Source organism: Phaethon aethereus (assembly GCF_964289735.1).
Source record: "Phaethon aethereus genome assembly, chromosome: Z".
Taxonomy (NCBI): domain Eukaryota; kingdom Metazoa; phylum Chordata; class Aves; order Phaethontiformes; family Phaethontidae; genus Phaethon; species Phaethon aethereus.
The window spans coordinates 55,496,058-55,508,654 of NC_138577.1; positions in this window are offsets into that span (position 1 = coordinate 55,496,058).

The window sequence follows — 12,597 nt, forward strand, 5'->3', positions numbered from 1 at the left end:
AGTGCAATGACATAGCACCTGTCTGGAGCAGCAGGCCAGAGCTGAACAAAAACTCAGCAGTGAAAACAGAGACCTCATGAAATGCATATAGTTTCATAAACCTGTATGAAGCCAAGTCTCAATCTACAGCACTTTTTGAGTCATCATTTCCATCTCTCACCATGGCAGAAGTGTCTATCTGTACCTTCGGGATCTTCTGTTTGCTTAGGATCCCCAGCTGCTACACAAAACAGTCTAAGAGCTCAGGATCGAAGGACCAGTTGGACAGGTCAAATAACATCACTATGCAGATCCATGCTGCATCCCTACTGTTTTCTGCCCCACTCCTACTGTTGGCCAAGAAGGCCAACAGCATCCTAGCCTGTATCAGAACTAGTGTGGCCAGCAGGAGTAGGGAAGTGATTGTGCCCCTGTACTTGGCACTGGTGAGGCTGCACTTCGAATACTGTGTTCAGTTTTGGGGCCCTCACTACAAGAAGGACGTTGAATTGCTGGAGCGTGCTGCCCAAAGAAGGGCAACAAAGCTGGTGAGGGATCTGGAGAACAAGTCTTATGAAGAGCAGCTGAGGGAACTGGGTTTGTTCAGTCTGGAGAAGAGGAGGCTGAGGGGAGACTAAGGTCTCCCTCTACAACTACCTGAAAGGGGGTTGTGGTGAGGTGGGTGTTCATCTCTTCTCCCAGGTGACTAGCAATAGAACAAGAGGAAATGGTCTCAAGTTGTGCCGGGGGAGGTTTACACTAGAAATTAGGAAAAATGTCTTTACTGAGAGAGTGGTTAAGCATTGGAACAGGCTGCCCAGGGAGGTGGTGGAGTCACCATTACTGGAAGTGTTCAAAAAACGTGCAGACATGGCACTTCAGGACATGGTTTAGTGGGCATGGTGGTGTTGGGTTGATGGTTGGACTTGAGGATCTAAAAGGTCTTTTCCAACTTTAATGATTCTGTGATTCTGCCACTCAAATACACTGTATCCTCTGCTCTTTGTAAAGATTAAATGCCTGAAACAGAAAAATATGAATGATCTTGCAATTCTCTAGACCATCCTCTAGGCAATTGGGTTTTCATTTTGCAAATTTAGCACACAGAGTAAAATGCAAATGGGTTGTTGCTTCTTGTCATAGTTTTTTAGTCTGGGACAAAGTACACTGTTTTCTCTGTGCATTGCAGAAGCAGTGGAAAATTGCTTTTTTCTGGATTCTGTTCCTGTGAAATTCCTCTTTACATCAGTAGCAGAAAGATTGGTTCTGAAACATGGATATTTGGGGGGGCACCACTCATCTTTGTGTTGCAACACCAGGCACTTTAGAGGTCCCATCTCTCAATCAAACTCCCTCAGCACAGGTAACTGGTCTACACCTAGATCTTTGGTGAAGGAACATCCCACCAGCACCTAGCACACAATGCCCTCCTGGAGGCATTTGGTCGCAGTGAATCTTCCTGCAGACTGACCTTGTACACCCACCCCTCACTCTGCAGAGAAAGGTAAATCGGTTGTCAGAGCAGAGAGGTTTTCAAGCATCAAACTTCAGAGCTGCCCTCAAGACTTGATTCTTGGTTGCAAGAAAGGTTATTAACAATAACCGTTGTTATTGTCATGTAATGAAATACAGCCTTCAGAACAGGCTAAGACTGAATACTCCAAGCAAAGTCTGTTTATACTGAGGAACTAAAACCCAGCCCTTGAGGAGAAAAATTGCAATGTAAACAAGAACAGAAATGTCATCCAGCCACCGCAATTTGGCTTATGAGAGACCAGATGAAAAAGTGTCAGGAAACAGAGGGCTATTTATCTTGTTAAGTCTCAATCCTTGTGACTCTGAGAGGACTAATTCATTTTAGTCTTACTGTATCTATAGAAATTGCTATCATCATAATTAGTGATTATTATTTTCATCTCAGGAAATGGAAGCAGAGGAAGAATTTGGCTGGACGTAAAACACCTATGTTTCAATCCTGGCAGGAGTTCCCTCAGCAGGAATCGAGACAGTTAAACAGACAGGTACTCAGTAACCTGATGGCATATCTTTGCTAAAACAGAAGAAGTAGGCTGAGAAGAGGAAAGTCTTTTTCAGCCTGAGGCACTCAGCTCACACGGCTTTGCAGGACAGAGTAGCATGTACTTCTCTGCTTCTCTGACGGTCATGTACCCACAGTGCAGAGATATACTAAAGATACTAAAGGCAGTTGGAAGTTACTAGCAGCTACTGCTATGGCAGCGACAGAGATCGGCATGTGCAGGCAGGTTGGCAGGCAGGTTCCGTTGCCTGCACCAAGCTCCACGCTGCCATGGTGCCAGCAGTGCTGGAGTGCGCCTTCAGTGAGACGAAGCCACAGACAACGGCTACAAAGCACGCGTCTCTGCCTTCGGTAACTGGTGCTGGCGTGGTAGATATCTGACCGCCTGAAAGTCTGCAGCGAGCCTACCCTTGCCACAGGCAGAGCATGTCCTCCTCGTTTCACAGATCAGGTCGCCTGAGGAGCCAGCACCATTAGATCTACCAGCAGGAGTGACAGTGGTCACAGCTCCTGCCAACCCACTTGGTCTCTCTCTGCTGAAAGGGGCTTGATCCAATTTGGGCAGGTGAAATCACAGGCAATTGCTGCGTGACTTGCATGAGCTCTGGGTGCTGCCTCCTTCTCCTGCCCTGCTGTTTTCACGAGGATGTGCAGGGACGGGTGTCCGGGGAAGGCTACAAGGCAGTGGCAGAAAGCATTATTGGAGCCAAAGACCCACTTCAGCCACTGCAACATCGGGGGGAAAGGAGCGTTAATCAGAGTCCCAAACGTCCTGTTCAATGGTTTGGCATGGCATCTGTTAGAGAGATAAGCAAGCTTATTCTTCAGCCCACAGAAAAGCAACTAGCAGGTGTAGAAAAACACGAGTGAGGTGGAAAGCGTATCTAGAAATGGACTGTTCATGCTTTCTCCTCAAACAGCTGGAGAGGTCAAATGATGTTTGTAGATTACATTTGTAGTAGATTTGTAGATTTTTAGTAGATTTGTAGATTTTGCATCATTGCGAAGACAAATGGGATCTATTTCTTCCACAAAACCTCAGAGTAAACTGCTGAAATCTTTTCTGCTAACTAGTGTAGACACTGAAGGCTGAAACTGTTGGGACGGGGGGAAAAAAAGCCCAGATAAATTAGTGGGGAAAAAAATCAGCAAAAAACAGAACACCACCACGGGCACATCTATTTCTTTAATATAAATAGATGGTTACTTATCCTGTAAAAAAGAAATCGCTGTTAAAGTTACCTGGAAAATCATCACCTGCTTCTTTCATGGTCTCCTAGGCTCACAGGCAGGATATCAGGCTGGGTAGACCTTTGGTGTGCTCCATTTGCTGTTCGTTTTGTTTTGTATTTAGTTCCACAATGAAAGCAGGCAATAGAGTTGGGAAATGGACCCAAACCTTCTACATGTAACAGATAACTATATGCTACCCCTTAACTCTGTGAAGGGAAAAAAAAAAGAGAATTTTCTGCCCCCTCCAAAATCAGCAGTTACGCTTTAGCATCCTTGATGAGGTAAGTAAGTATGAGTAGCTATACTCTTCCGGTAAAAATGTAGGTCCTGAGGAATTAAGTTTTCCTCTCATGAGCATAGTATCAATATTGCAGAACTGAGCTACAATTTTGTGCCCATTCACAAAATGAACTTTCTTTAACAACCTCAAAGGACTATTTTTGTATGACACATTATGATGTTTCATTTATTCTTCAAAAAAATGTTCTTAAACTAAAGGCCTGAGTGTGTGTCTGCATCTCAGCTTGATATTATGAACATTGATACTTCAGATACATGAGAAAACAGCACCTCCACTGAAGTGTTAATCGAACTTTTCAACTCAACCAGGCACATATGCATCTGGCACATTGGTGAATTAAAGAGCATGATTACTTTCTCTTGACCTTCCAGGGGAATCATAATGTCTTCTACCCAGACCTTTGCTGTTGGTCTGTTTCCATTGCTGGGTGTAACACTAAGACTATTGTTAGTTTACACCAAACACTTTTTAAAACAAGCATTATCTTCCATTTTATATCTGTAAAGTATAATCAAGCTCTGATCCTAACTAGAGCCTTAGTCACTGTTATCATCTTAGGTAAATAAATAATAATGTTATTACAATGATGGGGCAATAAATTATATGTATTTAAAATAGATGTTTGAGGCTTTGGAATGAGGGTGTTTCCTAAAGGAGGGGAATTCTTAGCTGTTGGGCTATTTCCAGAGAGAGTTCTGATGCATCATGGCTTTGAAATATCTTTCACGGCTCAAAACTTCTGATTTGGACTTTGGACATACTTACATTTCAGCTGATAGATAAAAGGTTATGCTACAGATTCTTTTGTTTTCTCAGGGTTTGGGTGGGATTTTTTGCTTGTTTGTTGTTTTTTTGTTGTGGTTTCTGTTGTGGTTTTTTTTTAAAACTATGCTTCCTCAGTGTACTTATATTGTTTTTTTTCCTTTCTTTTCCCTCCTTTCTGGACTCAAGCAATATTATTTTGCAAGTTTCCATTCATCCTGTAATTTCTTTCTAAAAAACATTAAACAAAACACACATATTAGGGTGCCAAAAAGTGATATCTTAAACCCATTTCACCATAGGTATCTAAATATTTTTTTTTATTATTATTATTTTCAGAAGTTTTGAAGAACCAATTGCTTTTGGAAATGTTATCAGGAGAAACAGATTTCCACACCCTGCAGAAGCCTGGCCAGGTAACATGGTGCCTTGTGTTTGTATTTACTTATGCAAAAGTACCGGCTGGAATACTACACTGCAACATGGTTAACAGGAAGTTTTGGGTTATTTTAAAAAAGTCTCTGTGTGTTTGCAAACTATATGCTTTTCATGGGAACCACTGATATTTCGTCAAGAAAGAAAGGATACCTATTACTTTTTGATGAAAATTGGAAATGCTTCTGTCCAAAATGACACAACAAAACAACACTGCTCTACAGCTTGGTGGGAGTAGTAATTCAGAGTTCTTGTGTTTTCATTTTTGGTTGTATGCTGTGCTCTTCAACTAGCTTGCATCCTCGTGGTGCGTCATAAGCAATGACTTTTGTGGTGCCAAAGACTGTTATAAAACTGGGAAAAAGTATTGAGATATAGTCTGGCTAAAGCAGCAAGACAAGCAAAAGGTAGAGACACTCAGACTTGGGATCCTGTAAGAACTTCCCCTCTTCTCAGACTGTGAAACAGGAATAACGTTAGCCTGAGGCTAAAAATCATTGAGGGTTTACACTGCTGCCAGCTTTGTTCAATGCAGTTGAAGCTGCTGAATATAATTGAGCAAATAAGAACCAGACTGCTAATAATTGTGATACATTACTGCAATGGAGATCACACGGAGCCCGGTGTAAATTCATTTTCTATTCCTATCTGTATGTCTGACTGTCTCCAAGGCTTTGTACTCCTCTCTTTGTTCTTCTGGTTCTAATGTTTCCGTAGACATGCAGTGGAGTTTCGGAAAGCTCTGGAAGAATAGTTATTGCCATCATAATGGTTGTAATGTATCCCATAGAGGTCTTCTGTGTGGGTTACAGAGCCAGCCTTGCCTTGTACATGATGCAGTGTGATTTATCACTACATCTCCAAATGAATTTCTAGCTGTATATCCATATTCCAAAGTTATTTCAAAGTTACTTCAAATTTAAACTTGTCAGAGCAGAGAGATCCCCCCGATCCCTCAGTTCAGGCAAGAAGTGTTGCAGGTCTCTGAGAGAACTAGAAATGCTTCTTCCTGTGATGGGAAACTACAATAAATATGTTTGGCAACACGTACTTTTTCCTCTATAGAATTAAGCTTATAGTATAAAATTTCAATTTAAGATTTTTTATATTTTCTGTAAGAATTCCAGAAATAGTTTATGGCTCAAACCTCACCCCCCACCCCCCAATCTCTAGCTGGTGCCGTATCAGCCGCATGACAAAAGCTGATGTTTTTCACCAGGAAGATGGTGCAGCACTGGAACAGCTTATCCAGAGAGGCTGTAAAACCTCCATCCCAGCAGGCTTTCCAGACTCAGTTAGACAAAGCTGGGATGCCCTCAACTAGTTTGGTGATAGTCCTGTTTCTAGAGGTGGTTTGGACTTGAGACCTCCAAACCAACATCTCTACGGTTCTGCAAAATCCTCATATGAGAAAGGGTGCTCACAATCTCTGCTTCAGTATCAGTGCTGGACGCTACGTGCACTAGTGGTTTAGATACTGAGATTACTGTACCATCTTTAAGTGGCAGCTTAAACTTATTAACTTCCCCTTAAGCCTGCCTTGGAAAATAGTGACTGTCACTACTGACATAGCAGAAAAGTTTCCCTGCTCCTCTTCCCTAGCACCCATTTTCTACAGCACGTTTTGAATTGGCACCACAAACCCTGATGTAATCTTTGACAGGCAAATATTCTCCCAGGGAGCTGTTGCAGTATCTCAGCTGGACAGCCCTAAATTTAACACTTTCCATGGCTTTCTTCCCCTTCCCTGCTGTCGCTATAACTCTCTCCTGCTAGGTTGATCCCTCTCACTGGTTTGCATTTGCAAGCCCTCAGCTCTTCCCAGAGAAGAGCAAACCTTTCAGTGTCACTCAGAAAGGTTGCCTGATTTGCCACAACCCCGGGCGACCCTGAGGCTGAAAACTGAACGTTCATTTACAACGCACAGGGGGAAAAGTTTGTAGTGCTTGGCCTCAGCGTGCTTCAGCAACAACCTAGGCAAGGTGCTACAGGGATGTTCTTCTCCTTGACCATAGCAGATGTCACTGGGAAAGATGAAGGGACTGCAAAGCAGACATAAAAACATTTCCATGTAGCAAGAAGGAGCATTTCATGAAGGAGACCATATGCAAGGAGAGCAAAAGATAGGTAGCCCAGGCTGTTTAAACTGTTTGGAACAGGACTGACGCTTTTGTTCTCTCCTTGTACAACTTCTAGCGCATGACAGTCTGGGTCTATGGCTGGACATCTAGATATCTTCATAAGACAAACAATAACAGATGTTATTTGATGATTTTCCTAAAGAAAGGAAATTTATTAACAGGCCTAGTCTAATTCCTCCAATTTGACTTTTAAGACTGGGTAATTCCCTAATTACTTACCTTCTCTGAATTACCAGAAGGTAATTTAAATACTTTGCATGATCTCACCTGTACTGTAAACTAAAAAAGCCAAATACCTAGCACTAAAGAGACAATTTAATATCAACAGAAGTGTGATTTTTTAAGAGAACAAAACTATAAAAGGATTCCACACTCAGATTCAGCAGAGGAAGCTGCTACAGTAATCAGTAATAAATCACAAAGGAAAAAGAGATGTGCTTGAGAGAAAATTCCCCTTTTTCTGCAGAGACTGGTCTCTGAAGGATGTTGATGTTATTCTTAATAACAAAATGGCAGTAGCATTTTCAGGCAACAAAAATCACTGAACAACTACCGTCTACACAGACAACATTAAAAGAGCCCATTTACATAGAGATTGCAGTCAAAATGGTGAAAAGGCAAAAGAGTGCAAAGTACTGGTCCAAGCTACAGAGATGAGATCAGATATTAAACCTCCTGACATGCAATATGCAGTACATTTTGCAAGTCTTATTAGCCGTTTTTTGAATCTGTCCTCATGTATGTGCATCTCAATTTCTGTTAGCTTGTGTTTGAGGCACTCCTGTGAGCATCTTCAGTTGGCCTAAGGCAGGACACAGAAGTTCTGAAAGAAAAAGTAAAGAAATTGTCTAATAGTAAAGGGAAATGATAAACTCTCCAAGGAGCTGACTGTTTGGTTAAGAACTTAATAGAAAATGCACATAACTCTTCATTTTGCTTTAAAACCTTTCATTTCTTTTCAGCTGGAAACAAAGATAGCTGGGATCCTAATAGTCTGGGTTGATAGTGAGTTCTGGTTAATAACGATCGGAGGAATGCAGGGGATGCAGGGGATGGGCTGTGTGTGTGTAAATTTGGTTAAACTCATCAGGCATTCTGGTATTTGATCAAACCAGAACATCATCTACAGAAGTATTTCATCTCCAGCAGTGGTCAGAGACACATGTTCAGGAAATCCATACAAGAAACAGGGCGAATGTTTTGCAATTCACGTCCCCAACTTCCATTGTGGTTTGTGGATTCTCTCCGCATACATGGCATCATGTTAAATGCACATCAGTGCGTCTGTCCTCCATGAACTTTTTTCTAATTTCTCTTCAAACTCCTTTTTTATTACTGACTTTCCAGTGTTCTGTAGCCAGTTCCACACCTCAAGTGTGCATCATGGTAAAAATGGTTAATTTTGTTCATCAGTCTTACTTCTGTGGTTGCACTGCTTAATGGATATAAGAAAGCTTTGGTTTGCCAAGAAGTGCAGACAAGTGGGGTATATATATGGAGATACACATAGCAATTGTACCTGCTTTCTCCAAGACAACACCGACACATTTATGAGAATATATGTTTGAAAGAATCTGAAGAAGTCCAAATAAACACTGGATTTACCATTTATAAGAGGAACCCAGAATCTCACCCTCCCTATCAGCAGCTCATGTTGCTGTGGTATGCTGCCCTGTTTGGTTCAACAGCACAGAAGGTGACTCTCTTACACTGCTTTGGGAGCAATCAAGAGCTTTCTCCTCCAGCCAGCAAAGAAGAGGTGTCCAGGAAAAGGCAGTCAGGGGCCCATCTGGACAGCACCGCACACATCATCGTTGTGGTGGACAGGAAGGGGGGGTACAGGGGTTGGTTAACCTTGCTGTAATTGCTTTATTTTGACACGCCTCTTCACTTCCTGGCTTGGAACAGGAATGGAAAGAAAGTTTGAAAAAAAAAAAAAAATTGCTCTGAGGTGCCACAAGAGAAAGGGCCATTCTGCTGTTATTTTAGGCTTGGATGCCAAGGAGGGAATGCTGCAGTTCTGTTGTCTACCTGGACAGTTCAGATTTTCTACCTAAGGCAGGGCAGATGGCCAGTGAGCAAAAATAATCTGCCCCTGAATGCGTCCATGGCCACTGTAATTATCAAACTGGAAGAACCACTGTTGATTAATCACTACATTCTCTGGGGTAGCGCTGAAGATTGAGACCCATCAGCCCAGTCATTCTATAGATGTGAATTGATAGTTAGCAATTGTTCAGTCAATACATACCTATTGGTCTATTAAAAGATGTCATTCTTCTCAAAAGAAACCAAAGGGGATTCGTGGAATTGAACATCACAGCAATCTCAGCAGCCTTGCAGCAAAATGGTAAGTATCAGCATTTGAGACGGAGACCAATTATATGGAGACAAGAAGATTAGAGAAATCACACTGAGCGGTGATGAGTGTGTCACAGGAACTGGCACCTGCAGTCCCCTGACCATTACACATCCCCTGACTGGGCAGCTTCATCAGCTGCTTGACTAAAGAGCTAACTAACAACATGACCTTGCCACCCTTTCAGAGTTAGACCATCGCTGCTACAGCAATGCCATTGTCTAACATCTTATCTGTGTTTGCGCTCTGTTGTGTTTCCATCCTTGCCCCTCTCCAAGGGCTATCACATTACAGGTGTCCAGTAATGGATATAATAAAGGAATTTTCTCCTGTGATATTGATGCACCAGAGGTTGCCAGTGCCTAAATAACAAACCACGTTTGTTTTTTCTCCTGAACAGAACTTGACTTTGTTCCTCTGGCTAGTCTGTTATCAAAATAATGATTTATTTCCTTCACCATGGAGAGGTCTGTAAACCTTGATTACATCTTCCCTGTGCACCTGTGGGTCCCAGAGCCCCCCAACAAACGCTGCACCTGAGGCTGAGGGAGCCTTGGTGTCCTGCAAGAGACACCGCAGACTGAAATGTCCTTTGTACCTGCTTGACCTTTCTTCACTGAGAGGTCGGTCACCGGAACAGGCTCCTCAGGAAAGTGGTCACCGCACCAAGCCTGTCAGAGTTCAAGGAGCATCTGGATGATGCTTTTAGTGATATGATTTAGTTTTAGGCAGTCCTGCAAGGAGCAGGCAGTCAGACTCGTTAATCCTTATGGGTGCCTTCCAACTTGAGATATTCTATGATTCTATGACCTGGAACATAAAAAACACTGTGGTGAACAGTGCAGAGGCTGGTCAGGTGACAACATGGTGGGATTCATGTAACTATGTCAACATGCCTATCTCTGAGCAAATTGCCCAAGGCTCTTCCTACAGACCATGGAAAGAAATATACACCTGGATTAATATGTGAGGATGTAGCAAGTTATAAACAACAAGTACATTGATTTTTACTACCAAAACTTTGTGAAGGCACATGTGTGAAAGCAGAGTTAAGGAGGCAGTTCCGCAAGAACTTTTTTGCAAAAAACAGCAGGAAGTTAGGGAAACCCAAGCCCCATGCCCAAGGCTGCCTCTCAGCGGCCTGATCCCTACCACCCTTCGTGTCTCCCCTGTCTGACACATGCTCATGGGAGACTTCCACCCATGGTTTGGGTGTTGGCAGCCCTAAAGGGTATCACTTGTTACTCCCTGGAGAGAAGAACACCTCCAAAGTTGCCATATCACCTTGAAATCAGTCTACACAGCAGACAAGATTTGGGTGAAAAGTAAAATGAGTTTTAGCCCACTATAAGACAAAGTTAAGAAACTAATTACTAGATTTGAAAAATGGATACAAGGAGACAAAGCTGTAACACATCTTTTTATCTGCCTGTGCCTGGACCTGTTCCCGGTCTCCTCTCTGATTTGCTCAGGGAAGAGCTGACGAGACATATTTGCAGGTTGTTAGCACTGGGGCCCGGTTTCTAAGATAAGGCTCGTCCCTCCGGCAGCGTCTCCGTGCTCTGGAACCGTTCACGTGGGGAAAAACCTTTCCCTACAGACGTCTCTCCTCCAGAATCCCACTCAGTAAAAAGCAACCCCACAGGAGTTTCCCATAACCCAGACCCTGCATTATCAGTCCAGTTTCGGTAACAACTTAGTGAGAGGGGCACTGAAGGAAAGTCTCACGTTGCATTTGCCCATGTAATGCAATTTCATGCTGGGTGGCCAAGACTATTACCACCTCAGCAGTCAATAGATCAGACGGTCACAAACGGAAGATGTGCTCCGGTTTGGCAGAGGAGCCGCAGAATAGGAGCCCAAATGCATCTGAGTTGGCGTGTTGCATTTTCTACAGCGTGTGGCTCTAAAACCCTATCAGTGGTGACAGTGAGCTTATTATTTGTGTAAGGAACTGTAATAAGACCACCTGCCTCTTGGTGCTGTTAGTTTGTGTCTTTCTGATCACATAGGAAAGATTAATAATGTTAACTCCACTTTGCACATGGGAATAGTCAGAGCCTGTGAGAAAAAGACATGTAGCTTTTCCTGGAGCAAGCAACGGGATCCTGTCCTGTCTCTTGTCATCTCAGTACTGATTTGGAAGGTTTTACTGCAACTTTGGAGCTAATCTATGTGTGGTTGAAGATTTTTTAAATACAGACTGCCTTCTCCCCAGTCTTCCACCCTGACGTAACTGTAAAGAAGGAAGAGATGTATAAAGAAGGAAGATATCTTCCTCAATGAGATGTCTCACGTCTTACCTAACCAATTCCCAAACAAAAGCTTTCCGTTTCCTAAAACTTGCATGTCTGCCTTGTGTCTTTGTGAAGAAGGTTTTTGTTCAGGAAATGTGAATGTCGTGCAGGTGTCCCATGCTCCTCGTGCTGTCTGCACTGTACCTAGGAATGGGGTCCTGGTACTTCAAAAAACCCCAATAAATGATGGAGACATACCTGTTGGAAGAGTGCAAAATGCAACCTCTCATTCCAGGGTGCAGGGACCCCATTTATGCCCTCTATAACCTCACAATGACCTGTATAAAAATAACGGCACAATACTTGAGAAGGCCTTCATTACGAACAGAGAGACGCTACACCACCATTTGGAGATAGGTCCAGATTTTAAAAGTGCTTATTAAAGAAATCTCTAAACTGTATTTCCAGCACGGTGAATGCTTAGGAATCAGATTATGTGATAAATAAGTCACAGCTGGAAGAAAGTCCAAGAGATAATGTTATCTCAGAAGCAAACAAAAACAAACAAAAAAAACCCACAAGACATGTAATAAGCGTATGAATTGCTGCCCGATATGTTGGGTTGGAGGTGGGGGTGTCCAATTAATGTAATGCGCTGTTGTAACAAGCTCTCTGCACAAGGCCTGACCTTCCAAGGCAGCCTGTAAAACTCCAGTGAAATCAACTTGATGGTATTTACTCTGACTACAAGTCCTGGAAAGCCATGGTCATGACAATGCCACACAGGTTGTGGAAACCCTCTCTGCCCTTGAGACACGTGGCAAAGAGGAGTCTGTGGCAGGGCGTGCAGCTGGAGAGGGATGCACAGCCTCAGACTGTCATCCGTCCTCCCTCTGTTCCTTCCTTCCTTCCTTCCTTCCTTCCTTCCTTCCTTCCTTCCTTCCTTCCTTCCTTCCTTCCTTCCTGTCTTTCTTCCTTCCTTCCTTCCTTCCTTCCTTCCTTCCTTCCTTCCTTCCTTCCTTCCTTCCTTCCTTCCTTCTTTCCCTCCCTCCCTCCCTCCCTCCCTCCCTCCTGCCTTCCTACCTTCCTGTCTTTCTTCCTCAGCCTCACAG